Genomic DNA, 22,156 nt, shown 5'->3' on the forward strand with positions numbered 1-22,156 from the left:
GATAGCAAGTTGTTTGCCAAACACTAGGTCGAGTTGGGTATTTCTGTGTACCGAAGGGTAGAGTTGCTCTGGAAACTGGCTTCTCTCACAGCCTTGCATGAAATTAGGGTCAGATGATTGGGTTCTGGCCAAGAGAATGTGAATGAAACTGACATGAACTAGGACTTTTCAAACTTTCATTTTCATAAAGACCACCTGAGAAACTAGTTAAACCATCTATTCCTGAACTCTACCAACAGTTTCTAATTCAGTAGGGCTGAAAAAAGGCTGGTTTGTGGGTAATGCTGATGCTATCTGCCCATAGCTCACACACTGATATACATCACTACTACTTTGCCCATATCCAGTAAAAAAAAGAGATATTTTTAATAATATCATTATTTCTATGTTATGAACAAACAAAAAAGTAACCATCTATTTACAAATAGATACAACTGGTTATATTCTCTACCATCAATTTTTGTTGTGGACAATTACAAATTCCATTTGTTTGTTTGTTTGTATGTTTTGGACAATTACAAATTCCATTTATTTGTTTGTTTGTTTGTGTTTGACACAGAGTCTCACTCTTGTCACCCAGGCTGGAGTGTAGTGGCACCATCTCAGCTCACTGCAACCTCCACCTCCCAGTTACAAGTGATTCTCCTGCCTCAGCTTCCCAAGTAGTTGGGATTACAGGCACATGACACCATGCCCGGCCAATTTTTGTATTTTTAGTACAGATGGGGTTTCACCATGTTGACCAGGCTGGTCTCGAATTCCTGACTTCAAGTGATCTGCCTGCCTCAGCCTCCCAAAGTGCTGGGATTACAGGCATGAGCCACTGCACCTGGCCACAAATTCAGTTTTTAATACACATATTGCAAAGGTAGAAAATCCTATTCCAACCAGGGGATAGTTATATGAAAAAAAAGTTGGGAGAAGAGTAAGAACTATGAATTTAAGACATCATTTGTTGTCTCTGTATTATTCCCAAGAAATCATAGCCAAAAGAAAGAAAAAATGATGCAAAGTGAAAAAAACACTAGCACATATTTTATCCTTAGAAGATCTCTACTGACCACCATGATGGTGGTAATTACTTTATGATGTAAACTACAACAATTAAGCTATTCCTAGCACACTTATTATGAGCTTCAGAAAATCACAAGGATGCAAACACAACTAAACTACATTAATGTGGACTCTCTTTTCAGCATAAAAACAAGATGTTCTACGGGTATGCCAGGAAAAGGTTTTTGGCTTAGGCAACTCCTTCCAGAAACAGTTACTCTATCCTTCAGTCCACTTTTTAGTTTACTTATAACCTTCTCACAGCTCAATAGCTTCACTCTTCACCTTCATCTTTTCACCTCTGGCACAATGTGGAAACAGCTCATCCAATGCCTAACTCAGTCTCCATGGTTTCAACCCATTATTTCAACATCCTTATAAAAACATTCTTAGTACTCCTGGAGTAAAATTTTATTTCACAATATGTCTGCTATTTATGATCCCCCTATATCTGCTTAAGCCTGTAACCTTTCAAAGCAAGCACCTTCAGATAGCTTCCCGTTATTAACTTGAGATCAAGGATTAGTCTCCACTGTATAGTAATTATTCAAGGTGGACAATGAAGGTTTTTGTTTTTCTTGCCCTACCACAGAGCTGAGAACTCTACCCAAAAATTATGTCATCATTTTTTCCTGCATTTGTAGTAGGCATTAGCATCATTTGGTGAATGGGATGCTTGATGTAAAAAGTAGTTACAACTTGCCTAATAACACAGTCAACATTTTTAGGAAAGTTAACATTAGAATGGAAGACTCACAAACCCAATATATGTATATATTGTATATGTACATATATTGTGTATATGTACTAACATATGTATATGTATACATATATATTCTAAGCTATTTAACCTTTAGTAATAATTATATTGTAAAAATTAAAATGGCCCCAGAACACCCAGATCTGTGTTTGCAATAAATGAAAAATTGACAAATTATTTATATTTCATTATCTCTCTCGATTATATATTCCATGTGGCAGGCACCACACATATCATTCATCAATCACAATAATACAGTGCAGCATGGTACGACGAATCTAAAAGGTGCTTGGTAAATATTAGTTAAATCAATGTTGAAAATATTAAGTAAAAATCATAAAGTATGCCTGAAGAAACCTCATTTATTCCTGGCTTTTTTTTCTTTCACTTTTATTTTACTTCGTGTCGTGGTTAAGAGCACAGCTTCCAGAATCAGACTGCCTGGGTTATAAGTCTTGGCTCCTCTATTGAGCAAGTTACTTAACTGCTTTGTTACTCAGTTTCCCCAGCTGTAAAAAAAGTATAACAATACCACATAACTCAAATAAATTTATGAGAATTATATGAGAAAGTTCACATTGACCTCTTGGGTTAGTGTTGTAATCAGTTAGTAATTGTTCACTATTATGAGACTTTTCACTTGATATTGGTAAACAGCTCTGTTTTTTAAATTTATGATAAATATATCAATCATACAGAGATATAAAGGATGGAAATTACATCAGAGAATATCACAAAAATATGTTCATCATAAAATAAATAAAAATAATGGGTCTTTATATTTGAAATCATGTCTAGAACATTATCTAATACCCATCATTTCATTCTAATTAGGGCCTTATAGGTAAATGGAGTTTCTTGATATTCTATTGTTTTATTTCAAGACAGGAAAATAAAGATTTGCTAATGAAGATACCTGAAATTCAGCTGTCAGTCCTCTGAACCATATATTAGATCAATTCGACAGTTTATTCAGTTAGTACCACTGGCAGAATTTCTCCATAATTCTTACCATATGTACTTTTTTCTGCGTTTCACTTCCCTTCTTGCTCTTTTGCTCTCTCTCTTCAACTTTATCTACTTTTTGTTGCAATTGTTTTGGTGATTTTATTGTTATCATTGGTGGTGGTGCTGGTGATAGTGGTGGTTTTTGGAACAATTACTTTTCCTTCTCTAGCTATCTCTTTATTTTTCTCTTTCCATGACCTAAGAAGCAAAAGTGCCCAGTAATACACAGGAGCCTTGCTTTGTTAGCAGAATTTGTCATTTGAACTATGTGACCTCTATAATCATTTGTTCTACAGATGCCTTCTTTAAAGACTCATTTCGGAACAAGAAAAGGCTTTCAGACATTCTCCAATGACTAGCAGCATTTGCCATCCATCTTTAAATGGGTAATTCCCCTGTCAAAGACCTAGTCTCCTAGATAATTATATGCAGAGAACTATTATTTATTTTCTCTGCCAATGCATTGGAATCATACCAAATAAATCATGTACTGTGGTATTAAATGTTGGTGAAATAAATGAACATGAGGTTTTAGAGTGACATGTCTTGGGAGTCAAAACTACCTATGAGCTAAGGCATTTATCTCACTTGTTCAGGAGCTGACGTTGGGTTCAGTAATTGGAAATTCGCATCATAATATTACAAAGGACAAATATTCACCCATTTCCATTGAGATGGCTTCCTCTTTAAAAGAATTATTTAGAGAGATTTGGACTGCTCTCTTGATATTGATAGTTTATTCAGCTGTTGAACAATAACTTAGGTTTTTCCAGACCATCATTCTGCACATGTTAAAGAACTCCCAAACCACCAGGCTGGCTTAGATAAATATCAGACTCTGGATAACATTGGTATCAAGGAATAATGTGAAAGATAATCCTATTTTCCTAAAAAGATGGGATGGGGAGCTACTTATGAAAATAAGGTTTAGAAATGACTATTTTACTGTGAGATATGTTTATATTATACTAATGTATGCAATAAGTAGCATACAATTTTATTTTAATCACTATATTATAATTCTATGAATCTCACATATAGAAAAAGAATAGTAATGAAATATTCTCATCTTGAAAATGAGATAGTGTATGGTGGTTTTTCACTTTTCTATATTTTCTACTATGAGTGTTAGTTATTTTTATATTTAAAAAATAAAATTAAGGTTACTAAAAATATTTTAAATGTTAGGGCATAATACATAAAGTAACACTTTCTCCCTTGTATCTCTTTATTATCGTTCAAGTTTTTTTGCTATTCTGTCTTAACCTGTACTGTTCCTTCAAGTAATAAACATCAAAGGATTACTGTATTAAAATTACTCGAATTAATATGCTTTATTGTAAAGTATAATTAGTGTCAAGTAATTGTATCACTAGCTCATGATGTAGCTCAAAATGTAAAACAGACACCAGGCTATCTGGAAAGCAGGGAACTCCAGCTCTGACATTACTGGCAGGGTCATCCTAGGCAAGTTACTTAACCCCTCTTTGTTTCATTTTCCTCACACATTAAAGTGGGATAGTAGTAGAAACCACTTCACAGATTGTTGCAAGATTAAATGAGTTATTATGTGTAAACATTTAGAACAGAATTTCACACATATTAAGTTCTATATGTGTCGTATTATTCTAGATTTTGGTGGACTTCATATGAGCATGATAACTATATAAATAATAATCTTATATAATCATTTCCTCTAGGTGCTTCTCCAGTGCTCCTAATAAGTTTGATGCTAATCTTGTTCACTAAGTCTCAACTCCTATCACAATACCTGACACATGGTAGACACTCTCTATATATACGTGGAATGAATAAATCTATAACAAATATTACAGTCAAGATGCTGTGTCTAAAAATGAAATCTGATACATGAATATAGTCAGTCATCTGAAAATATCAAGGATACTCTCTTTTTGCTAAAACCAACAAGGAAGTATTTCAGTTGAATTATTTTTATAGGCCCTTATACTATTGTTTATCTATTTCAGTGAGAGTCTGTTATTCTTTAACAACCTTGCATTCTTTCTTGATGCAGAGCTTATGTTGAATCTTAGGACTGTGTTTTCTGAATGGGGTCAACATGTGTTTACCATCTGGCTTTACTGTGTGTTACTTTCAAAGTCCATACATTGAAATACAGTAGAAGCCTCTTCATACCACATAAAGCACTTCATGCTAAGTTCCACTGGCCTGGTCCCCTGACTATGAGTCATAGTCAGCTGGAACATTGCTTGAGAATAACTTTACAAGGCATTAAGAGAACAAAAGATTTTAATGACTGGCTCAAAATGGTCTGGAATTGTGAATGCTTTCAAGAATCCATTTATATGTTGTTTCATTAGGAGCATCTGATGATTAGGAGTATGAGAGGGGCATGTAACATTTTTTTAACTTGTTCAGACAAATTATAATGGAATATGATAGTAAGTTTCAAGCTCAAATTTGCCTGTTAATCATATTTAATCTTTCTTAGTAAACTTTATTTTCATAGCATTACTGTATTATGGAAAAGAAATAAAGTATGATATTTTAACCCTTGGATCAATCTCAGACTGTTGAGATCCTTTCAGTTCTGATTTAGTACAATTTCAGGATGTAGGAGGACATCTCAAAATATTTAAGTGGTTCTGTAAGCCTGAGGCTGGAAATGAATCACAGAACCATTTTTCATCTTGTCAGTCGCCGACATCATGCTTAAGGAATTCTTACAGCAAAACAAATGCCTATTCAGAGAACGTTAGCCATTCTATTCCTTGATATTAAGTCAAAGCAGTAGTCTCTACAAAGAAGCTTTGAAAATATGCCACTTTGTAAAATGTAATATTAATCAGTATGTTCATTCCTCACAAAGATAACACTAAAATGATAGGAACGAATTTAACAACTCACACACCCTGGGCCAAACAGGCATTAATCCAGAACTAAAAATATGTTAACATTATAAAGATATAACCTATCTGGATTTCATCTAGCGTAAAAAGAGTTGTAAATCTAAGAGGAGTGATTTTGATATATTATTGCTGATTTCTAGATACTCTGAGGAAAAGCTATAAGATTTAGTGGTAGACAAGCCCTGTTGATCACATCCAGTCCAGTTTTTCTTCAGCTTTAGCTGCACTTTAGGATTACCTGCGGAGCCTTTATAAATCTCTATGCTCAGGTCAAACCCTAACCCAATTAAATCAAACTCACTAGGAGTGGGAACCTAGATGTCAGTATTTTTTGAAAGCCCCCTAAGTTTTCCTATACAAAGTCAATCAAGGTTAAGAAAGTCAATCATGGCTCTAGTTAGAGTCTGGTGGTGTGGCCAAGAGTGTAGGAGCTATCTTTGGACATGTTGGTGAGAGGTGGGTGACTAAAGGCAGGGCTTACTATTAACATGCATTGGCACCTTCTTAAGTGCTTTACCTGTATTATCATGTTTAATCCATTCTAATGGGTAGAAACTGTTACTATCAGCACCGTTTGTACAGATGAGGAAACGAAGAGAAACATCATACAACTAAGAATGGTAGAAAGAAGATTCAATCCCAGGCATTTATTTATTTAACAATTACTTATTGTTTATATATTATACCAAATGCTGTGACTTGTTGGAGTCCCCACATGCTTCATGTAATAAACAAGGAGATGTATTCTACCAATAAACACCTAATGATCAGTATGGTTGGGCGCATTGGCTCATGCCTGTAATCCCAGCACTGTGGGAGGCCAAGGCGGGCAGATCACCCAAGGTCAGGAGTTTGAGACCAGCCTGGCCAACATAGGGAAACCCCGTCTCTACTAAAAAATACAAAAATTAGCCAGGCATGATGGCACACACCTGTAATCCCAGCCACCTGGGAGGCTGAGGCAGGAGAATCACTTGAACCCAGGAAGCAGGGCTGCAGTGAGCCGAGATCGTGCCACTGCCCTCCAGCCTAGTTGACAGAGCGAGACTTTGTATCAAAAAACAAAACAAAACAACAACAACAAAAACACCTAATTATCAGTTGCTGTTTTTATATGTGTGTTGAAATCAAATGTAAAAAACATACTGTTAACCTCGGTAGTATTGTGGAAGAATTGATAATTCTAACCTAGGTATAAAGATGACCGAATTTCTATCTCCATCAACTTATGTCTGGCTTTCAAGTGGTCAGCAAAGTAGAATCACAGCCATTATGATTCCAGCAACATTGAACCAGATCATAAATCTTAAAATTCACATATATTCAGCACCTAGATGAAACAATACTCAAGGAATAAAATTCTTAAGAAGAGAGAATGGATTTCACGGTGTAAATTACATTCTCTCCGACCCTCTGGAAATGGTGTATTGTTTAAGACTTGCCTTCTGCACGGGATTCCCAGGGATGAGGTGGCTACAAATAAAATGATCTAATTTATGTGCAGTATAAGAAACGCATTCTTTTCATCCTACTTACTAACTCTAATTTCCTGCTTTCATAGAGAAGACATAAGAAAACCACTGAATATTTAAACTGTATTTTACACCATGGCTTTCATTAAGAGTATTTTCTGTATTTAAGAAAATCTCATAGATTGAAAAACAACAGTTTGAAGATATCAAATACCTTCTCCCTTTTATCCAGATATGAACAAACTGATTTAGACCCACATCTGAGCAAAAATGATCTTATACATAAGTGTCAGGAAATTAATAAACATGAGTTTGAAATGAACTAATTCTTTGATCCAGGGATCACCTACAAGCATTGTTTCAGGGCAATTAAAAAAAACTGAGGTCACTTTCGAAAACTTTCCTCAGCTACTGGCAAATATGCAATGGGGTATTCATTTCTTTAGCTTTATTACCATTAAACAGAATTTATTATTAATGGCTAACAAGCATATAAAAAATGTTCAACATCACTAAGCAGCAGAGGAATATAAACTGAAACCGCAATGAGATATCATGTCACACCAGTCACAATGGCAATTATTAAAAAGTGAAGAAATAACAGATGTTGGCAAAGATGTGGAGAAAAAGGAAGATGTGGAGAAAAAGGAATACTTATATACTGTAAATGGGAATATAAATTAGTACAACCTCTATGGAAAACAGTAGGGGGATTTCTCAAATAACTAAAAATAGATCTACCACTTGATCCAGCAATCCCACTACTCGGTATCTTACTCAAAGGAAAGGAAATCATTACATCAAAAACACACCTGTACTCATATGTTTATCACAACACTATTTACAATAGCAAATCTAGTGCCAACCTCAGTGTCCATCAACAGATGATTGGATTAAAGAAAATGTGGTATGTATACACAATGAAATACTATTGAGCTATAAAAATGTATGAAATCATATCTTGTGCAGCATCATGAATGGAACTGAAGGCCATTCATTATCTTAAGTGAAACAACTCAGAAACAGAAAATCAAATACCATATGTTCTCACCTATAACTGGAAGCTAAATAATGTGTACACATGGATGTAGAGTGTGGAATAATAAACACTGGAGACTCAGAAAAGGTGCTGACAAGAAATTACTTAATGGGTACAAAAAACATTATTCTGGCAATGGATACAGTAAGGGCCAAGACTTCACCACTCCTCAATATATCCACATAACAAAATTGCAGGTGTACCACTTAAATTTATACAAATAAAAAGAAAATAATGAGTTTCTGAAATGGCTAAATGTATGTCATTAATAGTAATTCATACTTCTGTGTGAACAATTTGAGAATAAGCTTTTCTATGGTCTTAGGAAAGGGCACATGTGACTCCTGAGACCTGGGAAGGGTGGAGAGAAGAGCAGATATCTGGAATAGGACAATGAGAAAATGCACGAACTCTAGGAACACTGAAGGCAAATTCAACCATTTCACAAACCTGTCTTGAAACCACTTTTATAAGGACTCAAGGGATATCTGAGAAGGAAACTAGAAAAACTGCTTTTCATTTGTTCCTTGATGATGCACATTTCCTAAGGCTAACTTATAATAAAGACCAGATTTCACGGTATCAAAAGAGAGTAAAGGTATTTTAACTGTAAATAACCCCCTTAGCACAGAACAAAATTTGAAAACAAGTAAATGGATATCCTTAAAAAAGATCAGAGAAGAAGAAGAGAATGAGAAAGGGAAAGACTCACATTATTATTACCATTGTCACCATCATCAGTTCAGCTCAATAACCACTGAAATCAGGTGTTTCAAGAAATTTGATCACAAAATACAAGATTGCAAATAAGAACTATATGAAGAACTATATTGGTGTAAATGATACAAGCCATTGAACACACTAAAGAAGAGAATTATGCTGCAAAATATGTGAAGAATCAACCGCGTATGAAAAGCAGATCAAAATAATGAGATTTACAGAAGTAGAGAATAAACAGAAAACCACGATTATCTCCAAATGATAGATTTCTAAAATACATTAAAGACACATTATGCATAATATAAAGGTAATTTCAATAAGCTTATGCTGAAGGAAGATGCTATTGATTCTAATAACTGTACTGAATCAGAAAGTAATGCATCATCCTCTTGCTGTCACTTTCATTTATGAAATTCAAATTCATTTCTCCCAAAAGAGATAGAAGTAAGGAAGAGAAAAAGGAGTGAGAATTATAACCCTCCCAGATCAAAGAAAACAATTTCAAGCAATAAATATGAGTAGGAAAATAATGTCAGCTCTTGAAATTATATATCTCATTCTTAAGACAATAAAAGCAATCTTTCCATGTATTAAAGAAACTTTTTAAAAAATAAACTTGAGAAAGCTAGACAAATAATCTTATCAGTTACTAGTGTTGTAAAACAAATCTCCAAGAACTTAATACCATAAAACTAAATAGTGTTATTATTTCTCATGATTTTGATCTGTTGGGAATGCATAAATAGCTTGGCTAGGCAGATGTGTCTCAGGGTCTCTCATGAAGTGACAGATTGCAGGTGAAGGTGTGGACGGGGGAGAGTAGAGATGGCCAACCATCCCTCTCTTCATATAGTCTCATAGCTTTTCCATGTGACCTCTTCACATTAGGACAGTTTACACTCCTCACAGCATGATGGCCTCAAGGCAGTAGTATTAGTCACATTGCAGCTCAGGACTCCAGACTGCATGTCTCAGTGATCAAGGTAGAAGCTGAGTCTCCTATTACGACCTAGCCTTGGAAATCATCCAACATCAGTTTTGCCAAACTTTGTTAGTCCAACAGCCCAGATACCTTCTTTGTCTCATGAGTATGGGATATAAATATTATCTTTCAATTGGAGTATAAAAGATGTATTGTAAAAATATCATGTGAGATGGGAGATACAGCTATGACCATCTTTGGAAAGCATAATCTGACACAAATATGTTACAAGTACATTTTTTGCTAGACTGTAGCAAAAAAAAAGACAATAATGTGGCAATAAAAATAAGAAAATATCTCATTTAATTTTCTCATTACCCTTTTAATTTATAGTTTCAAAAATTGGGGAAGTGGCCAAGATGGCCAACTAGATGCAGCTAGTGTGTGTGGCTCTCATGAAGAGGAACAGAAGGGGCAAGTAAATATAGCACCTTCCACCAAAACATCCAGGTACTCACATTGGTAATAATCAAGGAAACAACTCAACCCACAGAGAATGGAGAAAAGTAAGGCAGGATGACAGTTCGCCCAGGAGCCACATGAAGCCAAGGAAACCATCCTCCACTCAGAGAAGTGATGAGTGAATGTGTGACCCTGGGAATCCATGCTTCTCCTACAGATCTTTGCAACTCTCAGATCAGGAGATCCTCTCGTGAGCCCACTTCACCAGGGCCTTCAGTCTGACACACACAGCTATGTGGAGTTTCGGCAGAGCAGCTGCTCAGGCACACACACAGACCCGGGAGCCTGAGATACTAGGGCTTTCCAGGCTTCCCAGCAAAAGCAGCTGCAACTCGGGCAAAGTGGGAGGTTAGACCCCTGTACATACCCCTAGGAAACGGGCTGAATCCAGGGGGCCAAGCAGCAAGAGTCTGTAGGCCCCACTTCCACAGCACCTCACAGTATAAGGCCTACTGGCTTGGAACTCCAGTCAGCAGCCAGTAGCAAAATTTCACCTCCCAGAGACAGCTCCCAAGGGGAAGGGCAGGCCACCATCTTTGCGTTTGGGCCACTTAGTCATTCCAGCCTTTGGGCTTTAAAGAGTCCAAGCCAACCAGGGACAGAAGGGATCCCCCAACACAGCTGCTCTGCAAAAATGTGGCCAGACTCTTTTTTTAAAGAAGATCCCTAATCTCATTCCTCCTCACTGGGTGGGACCTCCCAACCAGGCCCTCCAGCCAACCTCACTAGAATTCTCTAGCCGACAGAGTTTTGAAAGCTTCCTGGGATGGAGCTCCCAAAGGGAGGGGTAAGCTGGCATTTTTGCTCTTTGGGCCACTTAGCTGTACCAACCTTCAGGCTTTGAGGAGCCCTGACCAGTGGTGGAAGTGGTACCCCAGCACAGCACAGCTGCCCTGTAAAAACGTACCCAGACTACTTTTTTAAGCAGGTCCCCAAACCTATCCCTCATCACCAGATGCAGCCTCCCAGCCAGGGTCTCCAGCTACCTTTGCTGGTGTTCTCCAGCTGACAGAGGTTTCAAACTTCCCTGGGACTGAGCTGCCAGCAGGAGGGGTGGGCCAATATCTTTGCTGTTTGGGCAACTTAGCCATTCCAGCCTTCGGGCTTTGGAGTGTCCAAGGCAACTGAGGGCTGATGCAGACCCCCAGCACAGCAAAGCTTCTCTAGAAAAACATGGCCAGACTGCTTTTTAAAGTGTTTCCCCAACCTTATTTCTCCTCACTGGACAAGACCTCCCAACCATGGTCTCCAGCCACCTCCTACAGGTGCATTCAGGCCAGCAACAGGTCTGTATCTCCCTGGGATGGAGCTCACAGAGGGAGGGGTGGGCTGCCATCTTTGCTGTGTCACAGCCTTCACTGGTGATACCTCTAGGTACTGGAAAATTCGAGGCAAATACAGACTGGAGTAGACTCCCCCAGCATATCACAGCAGCCCTACAAAAACGTGGCCAAACTGTTAAGTGGATGCCCATTCACATATCTCCGCACCAGGAAGGTTCTCCAAGCCTGGGCCTCTAGTCGCCCCCTGCCAGGGCTATTAAGCCAACTCAGCAACTCCCTGGACAGAGCCTCCAGGGGCAACTGAAAGCCTCTCTGCCACTGTCTCTGCAGTGGAACTGTCCTTGCTACTCTCAGACTAATGAAGGAACGAAGACCCTAAGTGCCTTATCCACACCTTCAACAAGCTGTAGTCATCCCAAGGAGAGGAGGCCAGTCCATCTTCCACAGGTTGCACACATCCCCCACTGCTCATCACAAGACAGGGAACCCCAGTCTTGGGCCCACAACACAGACCCTTCTTCCTGGGCTGACTGCACTGAGCAATTGCTGACCCACATCTCTCTGAGGTGGAGCCACCAGGGGACAAGCAAAGTGGTGAAGCAGCAAGCCAGATGATATGGAACCCAGAGGGTTTGGTTCAGGAGCGTGTGTAGCAGAGCCTTACCAGAGACGGCTATTCTTCTAGGCTCAACTTACTCCCATAAAAGACTTTAGCTCTAGGGGAACCATCAGACCTGCCCTCTGCCCAGTGGTCTTGCATGTCAAACAGGGCTGGTCCAACCTAAGCACCCCTTGGTCTGCTGACCTCTCCCAGAACCCCAGCCTGGCCATGCCTGTTTACAGAGCAGTCTCAGGTGCCTTTGGGATCCACACTACAGCTTCTGTGCTGGCAGACAGTGCCTAAATGGTGGAGAACCTTAGCAAGGCAGTCCCTATGGCCATGCACCGGCCCACATGTACCCTCCCCATACTGCAACTTCCCCTGAGCTGAAATGAAAGAAAAAAATTTAAAGGCAGTTGGAAAGAAAGGTCAGGTCACCTACAAAAGGAAGCCTAACATTCTAACGTGGACCTCTCAGCAGAAACTCTACAAGCCAGAAGAGATTGGGGGCTAATATGCGACATTCTTAAAGAAAATAAATTCCAACCAAGAATTTCATATCTGGCCAAGCTAAGCTTTATAAGTGAAACAGAAATAAGTTACTTTGTAGACAAGCAAATGCTGAGGGGATTTTTTTACCACAGATCTGCCTTACAAGAGCTCCGGAAGAAAGCACTAAATATGGAAAGGAAAAATTGTTACCAGCCACTACAAAAACACACTGAAGCACACAGACCAGTGACACTGTAAAGCAGCCACATAAACAAGTCTGCAAAATAACCAGCTAACATCATGATGACAGGATGAAATGCACACATAGCAATACTAACCTTGAATGTAAACAGGCTAAATGCCCCAATTAAAAGGCACAGAGTGGCAAACTGGATAAAGAACCAAGACCCATGGGTCTGCTGTCTTCAAGAGACCCATCTCACATATAATCACACACATAGTCTTGGAGGAAAATCTACCAAACAAATGCAAAACAGAAAAAGGCAGGGGTTATAATTCTAGTTTTTGACAAAACAGACTTTAAACCAACAGAGATCAAAAAAGACAAAGAAGGGCATTACATAATGGTAAAGCATTCAATTCAACAAGATCTAACTCTTCTAAATGCATATGAACCCAATACAGCAGCACCCAGATTTATAAAAGAAGTTGTTAGAGACTTTCAAAGAGACTTAGTCTCCCACACAATAATAGTGGTAGATTTTAATACACCACTGACAATATTAGACAGATTATTGAAACAGAAAATTAACAAAGATATTCAGGACCTGAACTCAACAGTGGATCAAATTGACCTGATAGACATCTACAGGACTTTCCACCCAAAAACAACAGAACACATATTATTTGCATAGCCACATGGGCTATGCTCTAAAATCAATCACATACTTGGAAGTAAAACACTCCTCAGTCAATGCAAAAGAACTGAAATTATAAAAACAGTCTCTCAGACCACAGTGCAATCAAATTTGAAATCAAGACTAAGAAATTCATTGAAAACCATACAGTTACATGGAAATTGAATGACCTGCTTCTGAATTACTTTTGGGTAAATAAGGAAATTAAGGCAGAAATCAAGAAGTTATCTGAAACTAATGATAACAAAGATACAGCATACCAGAATCTGTGGGACACAGCTAAGTCAGTGTGAAGAGGGATATTTATAGCACAAATGCTCACATCAGAAAGACAGAAAGATCTCAAGTTAACAACCTAACAATACAACTAAAAGAACTAGAGAACCAAGAGCAAACAAATCCCAAAGCTAACAGAAGACAAGAAATAACCAAAATCAGAATGGAATTGATGGAGGCTAAGACATGAAAACCATTCAAAAGATTAACAAATCCAGTACCTGATTTTTTTTAAAACATTAATAAAATAGATACACCATTAGCTAGACTAATAAAGAAGAAAAGAGAGAATATTCAAATAAACACAATCAGAAATGACAAAGGGCATATTACCACTGACCCCACAGAAATACAAACAACCATTGGAGAATATCATGACCACCTCTATGCACATAAACTAGAGAATCTAGAAGAAATGAATAAATTCCTAGACACATACACCCTCCAAAAACTGAACCAGGAAGAAATTGAATTCCTGAACAGAACAATAAAGAGCTCTGAAATTGAGGCAGTAATAAATAGCCTACCAACCAAAACCAAAAAAAAAAAACAAACAAAAAAAACAAAGCCAGAACCAGATGGATTCACAGCTGAGTTCTACCAGATGTACAAAGAAAAGCTGGTACCATACCTACTGAAACTATTCCAAAAAATTGAGGATTGTGGAGGAGGGACTCTTCCCTAACTCATTCTATAAGGCCAGTATCATCCTGATACCAAAACCTGGCAGGGACAAACACACACAAAAGAAAACTTCAGAACAATATCTCTGATGAACATGTATATTGATGCAAAAGTCCTCAATAAAATACTGGCAAACAAAATCCAGCAGCACATCAAAAAGCTTATCCACCACAATCAAGTAGGCTTTATTCCTGGGATGCAAGGTTGATTCAACATATGCAAATCAATAAATGAGATCATCACATAAACAGAACTAAAGACCAAAACCATATGATTATCTAATAGATGCAGAAAAGGCTTTCCATAAAATTCAGCATCCATTTATGTTAAAAAACTCTCAACAAACTAGGTATTGAAGGAACATACCTCAAAATAGTAAGAACCGTGTAAGACAAATCCACAACTGGCATCATACTGAATGGGCAAAAGCTGGAAGCATTCTCCTTCAAAACTGGCACAAGACAAGGATGCCCCCGCTCACCACACCTATTCATCATAGTGCTGGAAGACCTGGCAAGGGCAATTAAGAAGAGAAAGAAATAAAGGGCATCCAAATAGGAAGCGACGAAGTCAAACAGTCTCTGTTTGCAGACAACATGATCTAATATCTAGAAAACCCCATCGTCTCAGCCCAAAAGCTTCTTAAGCTGATAAACAACTTCAGCAAAATCTCAGGATACAAAATCACTGTGCAAAAATAACTACAATTTCCTATACACCAACAACAGTCAAGCCAAGAGCAAAACAGGAACAAACTCTTCTTAACAATTGCCACAAAAAGAATAAAATACCTAGGAATACAGCTAACGAGGGAGATGAAAGAACTCTACAACTAAAACTACAATTTCTCAAAGTAATTAGACATGGCACAAACCAATGGAAAAACATTCTATGCTCATGGATACAAAGAATCAATATCATGAAAATAGCCATACTGCACAAAGCAATTTAGAGATTCAATGCTATTCCTATGAAACTACCACTGACATTCTTCACAGAACTAGAGAAAACTACTTTAAAATTCATATGAAACCAAAAAAGAGCCTGAATAGCCAAGGCAATCCTAAGCAAAAAGAACAAAGCTGGAGGCATCATGCTGCCCAACTTCAAACTATACTACAGGGATACAGTAACCAAACAGCATGGTACTAGTACAAAAACAGACATATAGTCCAATGGAACAGAACAGAGACCTCAGAAATAAGGCCACACCCCTATCACCTGATCTTTGACAAACCTGACAAAAACAAGCAATTGGGAGAGGGCTCCCTATTTAATAAATGGTGCTGGGATAACTGGCTAGCCATATACATAAGATTGAAACTGGACCCATTCCTTTCACCATATACAAAATTAACTCAAGATGGATTAAAGACTTAAATGTAAAACCCAAAACTATAAAAACCCTGGAAGACAATCTAGGCAATACCAATCAGGACACAGGCACAGGCAAAGATTTCATGATAAAGACACCAAAAAACAATGTCAACAAAAGCAAAAATTGACAAGTGGGATCTAGTTAAACCAAAGAGCTTCTGCACAGCAAAAGAAACTATGAACAGAGTAAATAGACAACCTACAGAATGGGAGAGAATTTTTGCAAACTATGCATCTGACAAAGGTTTAAGGTTCAGTATCTTCTTACACTTACAAAAATAAAAACAAAATAATCCTATAAAAAATGTGGGCAAAGGACATGAACAGACACTTCTCGAAGACAGACATACACGCAGCCAACAAGGACGTGAATTAAAAGCTCAATATCACTGATAATTAGGGAATAGAACCATAATAAGATACCATCTCACACTAGTCAGAATGGCTATTATTAAAATGTCAAAAAATAACAGATGCTGGTGAGGTTGTGGAGAAAAAGGAACAGTTACATAGTGTTGGTGGGAGTGTAAATTACTTCAACCATTGTGGAAGACAGTGTGGTGATTCCTTAACGACCTAAAGACAGAAATACCATTCGACTAAGAAATTCCATTCCCGTGTATACACCCAAAGGAATAAAAATCATTCTGTTATAGACACATGAACCTGTAAGTTCACTGCAGCACTCTTCACAATAGCAAAGATATGGAATCAACTTAAATGCCCATCAATAATACACTGGATAAAGAAAATGTAGTACATATACACCATGAAATACTATGCAACCATGACAAAAAACAAGATCATGTTCTTTGCAGGGACATGGATGAAGCTGGAGGCCATGATCCTTAGTAAGCCAACACAGGAACAGAAAACCAAATGCCACATGTCCTCATTTGTAAGTGGGAGCTAAATGATGAGAACACATGGACACATAGAGGGGAATACACACTGGGGCCTTTCGGAGGTGGAGGGTGGGAGGTGGGAGAGGATCAGGAAAAACAACTAATGGGCACTAGGCTTAATACCTGCGTGATTAAATAATCTATATAGCAAACCCCCATGACACAAGTTTACCTATGTAACAAACCTGCACATGTACCCCTGAACTTAAAATAAAAGTTAAATAAAATTGTCTCAGGAATTAGAGAAAAGGGGAATTTGCCAAATCAATTTTATGAAGGCTTTGTTGTTCTGATATTCAAAAACGACAAAAATTTATTAACAAAAACTGATGCCAAAACAATAAATAACTATTAACAAGTATACACACATACAGAAATGCAACCTGAGTTTCAGAGTCTACTTGGCATGCTCAAGATCATGCTGCAAATGCCATAGCCAGCAAACAAACATCTATTTCCAATTTTAATTGCCTTCCATTATAGTGATCACTCCATTAAAGTCAGTGCATCACTGAGTTCTTATTTATTATAAAGGTCTGTTTCTCAATAGCACTTTTGAATGAGAGCTCAGCATTAGACCCACAAAAAAAAATGGTGAAAAAAATGTTCAGACTGGTCCCACCAAGGTTTACTAGGCCTGCAAAGATAAGACGATAAGACTTGTGGCTTTTTCATCAATACTGCTGCACAAAGATAGTATTCAACCTTACTCATATCATCCCATTCCTTATCAGTTGTTACAATGTTATCTTTATTGTATTTAAATGTCAGTTTTCTCACTCAACAGAAAACAAAGTCTCCAATTTAAAGAAGAAAATACCGTCAGATTTGGATTCCTTTAAATACCCTCCCCTCCATGTCAAGTTTATCTTGAAGCATTCTTATCTCATTTCATTCTGTCCCCACTTGTGTCCAAAGTTAATCTCTTCCACCTATACTTTGAGTTCCGTCCCTTCCTGTCTGCTTTGAGAAATTTCTCTCTTAATTGTGTTCACTTATTTTTACCTTATACCTCCCTTCTCTACTGGACCTTTCCTTTCCTTTTACAAACAAATTTAAATTCCTTATCTTAGAAAAAATATAACCCTTCCCTAGTCTTTTCCATCATTTAAACTGCTTCCTTCCCCGGTTTCCTCCAAATCTAAAGTGCTTAGCAGAACGGTTTTTACTGGATGCAATCACTTTATTTTCTCCTACTCACTCCATGACTCATTTTGGTCTGGTTTCAGCCTCGCACTTCCTTCAAGTTCTTCTTTCAAATAACCCAGCTCTTTAGTACAACTCTCTGACTAGGGGCATGATAGTTATATACCCAACCCTTGGTAAGAGATGGCCATCTTATAGCATTCTTTCAAGAGTCAGTGTGTGTCATGAAAAAAGTTTTTTTTTTGATGGGTGTTTCCAGCTCCTCCTTAAAAATATTCAGTCACCTGGCTGCAGTAAAATGCCACCAGCTGGGAGATTCAGGACAGAAATGTTTTCACTTCTCTCTCAAGCCTACATGGCTTTCTGAGTACACATTCTACTAATAATTAATCTCCAGTTGTTTCTCCTAGTTAAGTGTTTATCTCTTAAAGTCCAGCCAAACAGCTAGAGATAGCAGAAAAAAATTATAACAGCTTATTTTATCATAAATAGTCCCACAAACAATTTTGGCAACTATCCCACTCTCCTCAGGCTACCATCACAAAATACCATAGAGTGAGTGGCTTAAACAACAGAAATTTATTTCTTACAGTTCTGGAGGCTGGAAGTCCAAGATCAAAGTACTAGCTTGATTCAGTTCTCAAGAGGATACTCCTCCTGACTTTCAGATGGCCGTCTTCTCACCGTGTCTTCACGTGGCCTTTCTTCTGTTAGTACATGCAAAGAGAGAAGAGAGAGAGAGATCTAGAGTCTTCTTATAAAGTCATTAGTCTTGTCACAAAGGCCCTATTATCAGGACCTAATCTAACCCTAACTACTTCCCAAAGACCGCATCTCTAAATACCATCACTTTTGGAATTAGGGTTTCAATGTATGAATTTGAGGGGGTGGGAGGACACAAACATTCAGTCCATATCAGCCACCCTATGGTTGGTTCCAAAGTTGTCAAAACTAACAACTGATTTGGGGATCCTACTTTAATTCAGAATTATAAGCTTCCTCATGTGTTCTGAGTGTGACAGGAGTCATAGGTGGAGATTTCTTGTTACCAGTTTAATTTTAGGCGTATAGTAGCCCCTCCCAGTCTTGATAATACGGAAATACATATCTGAAATCATCACAGTCTTGGGTCATGATGAATCTTTGTTAGCTGTGGGTATTCTTGTAGACTTCAGATTAGGACCTGATGCAAGAATAGCAGCTGAAGAGGTAGATGGCCAGATAAAAATAATGGATTGAACATATACATATCTAATTTCTCTCATTCCTAAAACTACATAAAAATATTTTTAGAAGACATACACTAAAATATGTGGAAAAGAGAAAAAATTAACAACATTTTTTGGCAGTTGGTGCCAAAGGAGGAATAAACTAGATTTTCTTATCAGCTTATCCAGATGTAGGACAGAGGGGAAGGGCAGGGATGGAACTTGAAAGCTATCTGCCCTCAAACATCAATAATAGGATCAGACTGTTTATTAAAATCTAGTATACTGAATTTTGAAATGGCAAGAATTATACCTAGGAGAGAAAAATCTTATTTTTGGAGACTGTAAATGCTAAGTTGATGAAAAATTTATTTGGGGATATTATCTTCTTGAGATTCTATGACTATAATCTTGTATGATAAATGAGGCAACTTAGAAACATTCATTTGTCTCAATTCCTACATTAAACAAAGATGGTTTTAAATGCAGACTCTTGAATGACTATTATAATTTGCTTTGTACAGCAGCTAATACTGCCTTAGTGTTATAAGAGTTAAATAATAACTAAATAAGATGAACATTTTTACCACTTTTTCAGTTCCAAATCAAGTGAATTCCCAATAACTTGAGAGATTAAGCAAATGTAAACTGAGTTTCATTTGTATAAAACCAATCTGGGTAATTCAGGAAAAGTACTTTGTAGCTTGCTATGAAGATGTCTTTACATTTGACAGTTCTCAGACATCAGTTGTAACAGAATGTTGTACTTTCAATATTAATTTGACAATGTTTTGAATTACTGCTCGTTTTTGCATAATATTTTATTTACGCCTGAAAATATACCTTTGTCTCATAATTACAAGATGGTCAGCTAAAAGTTCTGTTTTCAAGTGTACCAAACAGTGGCCAATACACTTCCTTCTGAGAAAAAAAGGAATCACACAGATATCCTTAAAATAACACCTTCTAAGTGTTAAAAGTTGAGTCAAGTAAATAAATACACATCTTTACTAGTGTCCTTTTAGGGACTTTTTTTATCTTTAAAAAATGTTTTAAATTTAAATATTATGGCTATAATACCAATTGATAGCTGTCTGAAATCCTACAATAGGGAAACTTTTGATATGAAAATTGACAATGCTACAAAAGAGTGTACCTAGATCCAGCTAATGGTATGGTCTATATTTCGCAATATTTCCTAAAGAAGGATTAGATCAGGCATATGTGTGCTGTATCTGCAAAAATCTGGAGAAGATTGGTAATACCCTACCCCCAAAATCTGTGTGTTAGGTTAAAAACCACTTATGCAGATGGATCTGATTCTGCTGATTCATCATTCCCATTGTCATTACACAGACGGTTCTAAGGTGAGTTAACAATTTAAGGCGATGTCTACTTGGGGTTACCAGATCTCCTGTGCTGTCTTGAAATAATCATTTAGTCAAGTTCCATGTGGCTAATAAAGCAGCATAACAACACACCCATACACTGACAATGCAAACTAAGATGGCACAAGTGCCAGCCTTAACAAGTCTTCAGATTAGTATTGCTTTTAATAAATAAACAGAAAATTCTCACCTCTTTAATACTTTGGTTAGACAATTCTATAAAAATGCAGATCTCATTAATTTTCCATTATAAGTAAATGGTACATTGAAGAGAAAATTCTTTTCTGTATGTGTTTCATTGCAACTAAGGTACTTGGCGCTGTTTTTTGTGATTGCTATTTATTTAACTAATTCTTACTAAGGATGCCACGGATAATTTTCTTTTTCTTCATTCTCCATTTTTTAGCAATATAGTGGGATACAGAGCCCTTTTGCTTTCTGACTTCACACACAGTGCAGGTGTTTTAGAATGCAGATTGAAACTAATCACTGGGAAAGAAGTGATGAGATAATATGCTAAATATGTGAATCTGTGACTGTTCACAGAGACTGTATTACAAAATTGAATGCAATAAAGTAATTACTGGTTTGTCTGATAATTTTGCACCAATGATTAATGATGAACTAAAATCAGAAGTAAACGATTGTAACAGCTTCCCTCAATAAAAACCACACTTAATTTTTTTTTCTTACATGTACTTAGTAAAGAAATTGTGGAAAACACAAAATATAAAGAGAAAATCCAGGTGATAAAATTCTACCATCTAGAAGTATCTACTATTAACATTTTGGAATTTTATATCCAATAACATTGTTACTTTTTATGCATGTGTGTAAGAATGTATCTCTTAGTGCCTCAGCAGTAGGCACTAGAATTGTGTCCTCCCCATTGCAAGCCTAAAGCAGAAGAAGAGCTGCTACTGCTGTACTTTCTCCTAGGCTGTAAGACTTCCAAACAGGGCCAGCTTGGCAACCTGGAATTGGTCTGCCTGTGTCATTGCTGGGTGTCCCAGCCTCCTCTCCTGAGACAGTGGTGCAGCAAGGCCCTTTCCACTCCATCCCCAGGAAGGACTCCAGGCATTCAGAGCACACACTTGCCTGCACCAGCAGCCTGAGTCACCCCCACCCTTCCTGTGCACAGATCAAGGTGCAACAGAGCCTTCTTTACTTCACCTCCAGGCAGATATCCAGGCATTTGGAGCACTTGCTGTCATGGACTAGCAACCTGAGGCACCCCACCCTTCCTGTGCAGGGATCCTGGTGCTGGAGGACCCTCTTCACTTCATGGCCAGACAGATCTCCAGGAATTCAGAGCAACCACTCATCTCAATCAACAGACAGTGCTGCTCCATCTTTCCTGTGCAGAGATTGTGGTGAAGCAGACCCTTCTCTACTCCTGCCCAGGCAGATCTCCAAGAATTCAGAGCCTTTGCTCACCCAAATCAGCAGCCTGAGCTGGCCCACCCTCCCTGTGCAGAGTCTATAGTGAAGCGGGACCCTCTCTACCCTATGACCAGGCATAACTCCAGGC

The 22,156-nt window shown here is 37.7% G+C and overlaps 1 long non-coding RNA gene across 1 annotated transcript in view; it reads right to left on the minus strand.

The window, feature by feature from the left end:
• LOC129397642 (uncharacterized) overlaps positions 1 to 22,156 on the minus strand; it is a 714,556-nt gene that overhangs the window by 620,896 nt on the left and 71,504 nt on the right. The window contains exon 6 of the long non-coding RNA XR_010112052.1: positions 18,620 to 18,736. This is a non-coding gene — a long non-coding RNA (uncharacterized LOC129397642). The remainder of the gene's footprint in view (positions 1 to 18,619; positions 18,737 to 22,156) is intronic.

Source organism: Pan paniscus, chromosome 3 (assembly GCF_029289425.2).
Source record: "Pan paniscus chromosome 3, NHGRI_mPanPan1-v2.0_pri, whole genome shotgun sequence".
In the NCBI taxonomy this organism is placed as follows: Eukaryota; Metazoa; Chordata; class Mammalia; order Primates; family Hominidae; genus Pan; species Pan paniscus.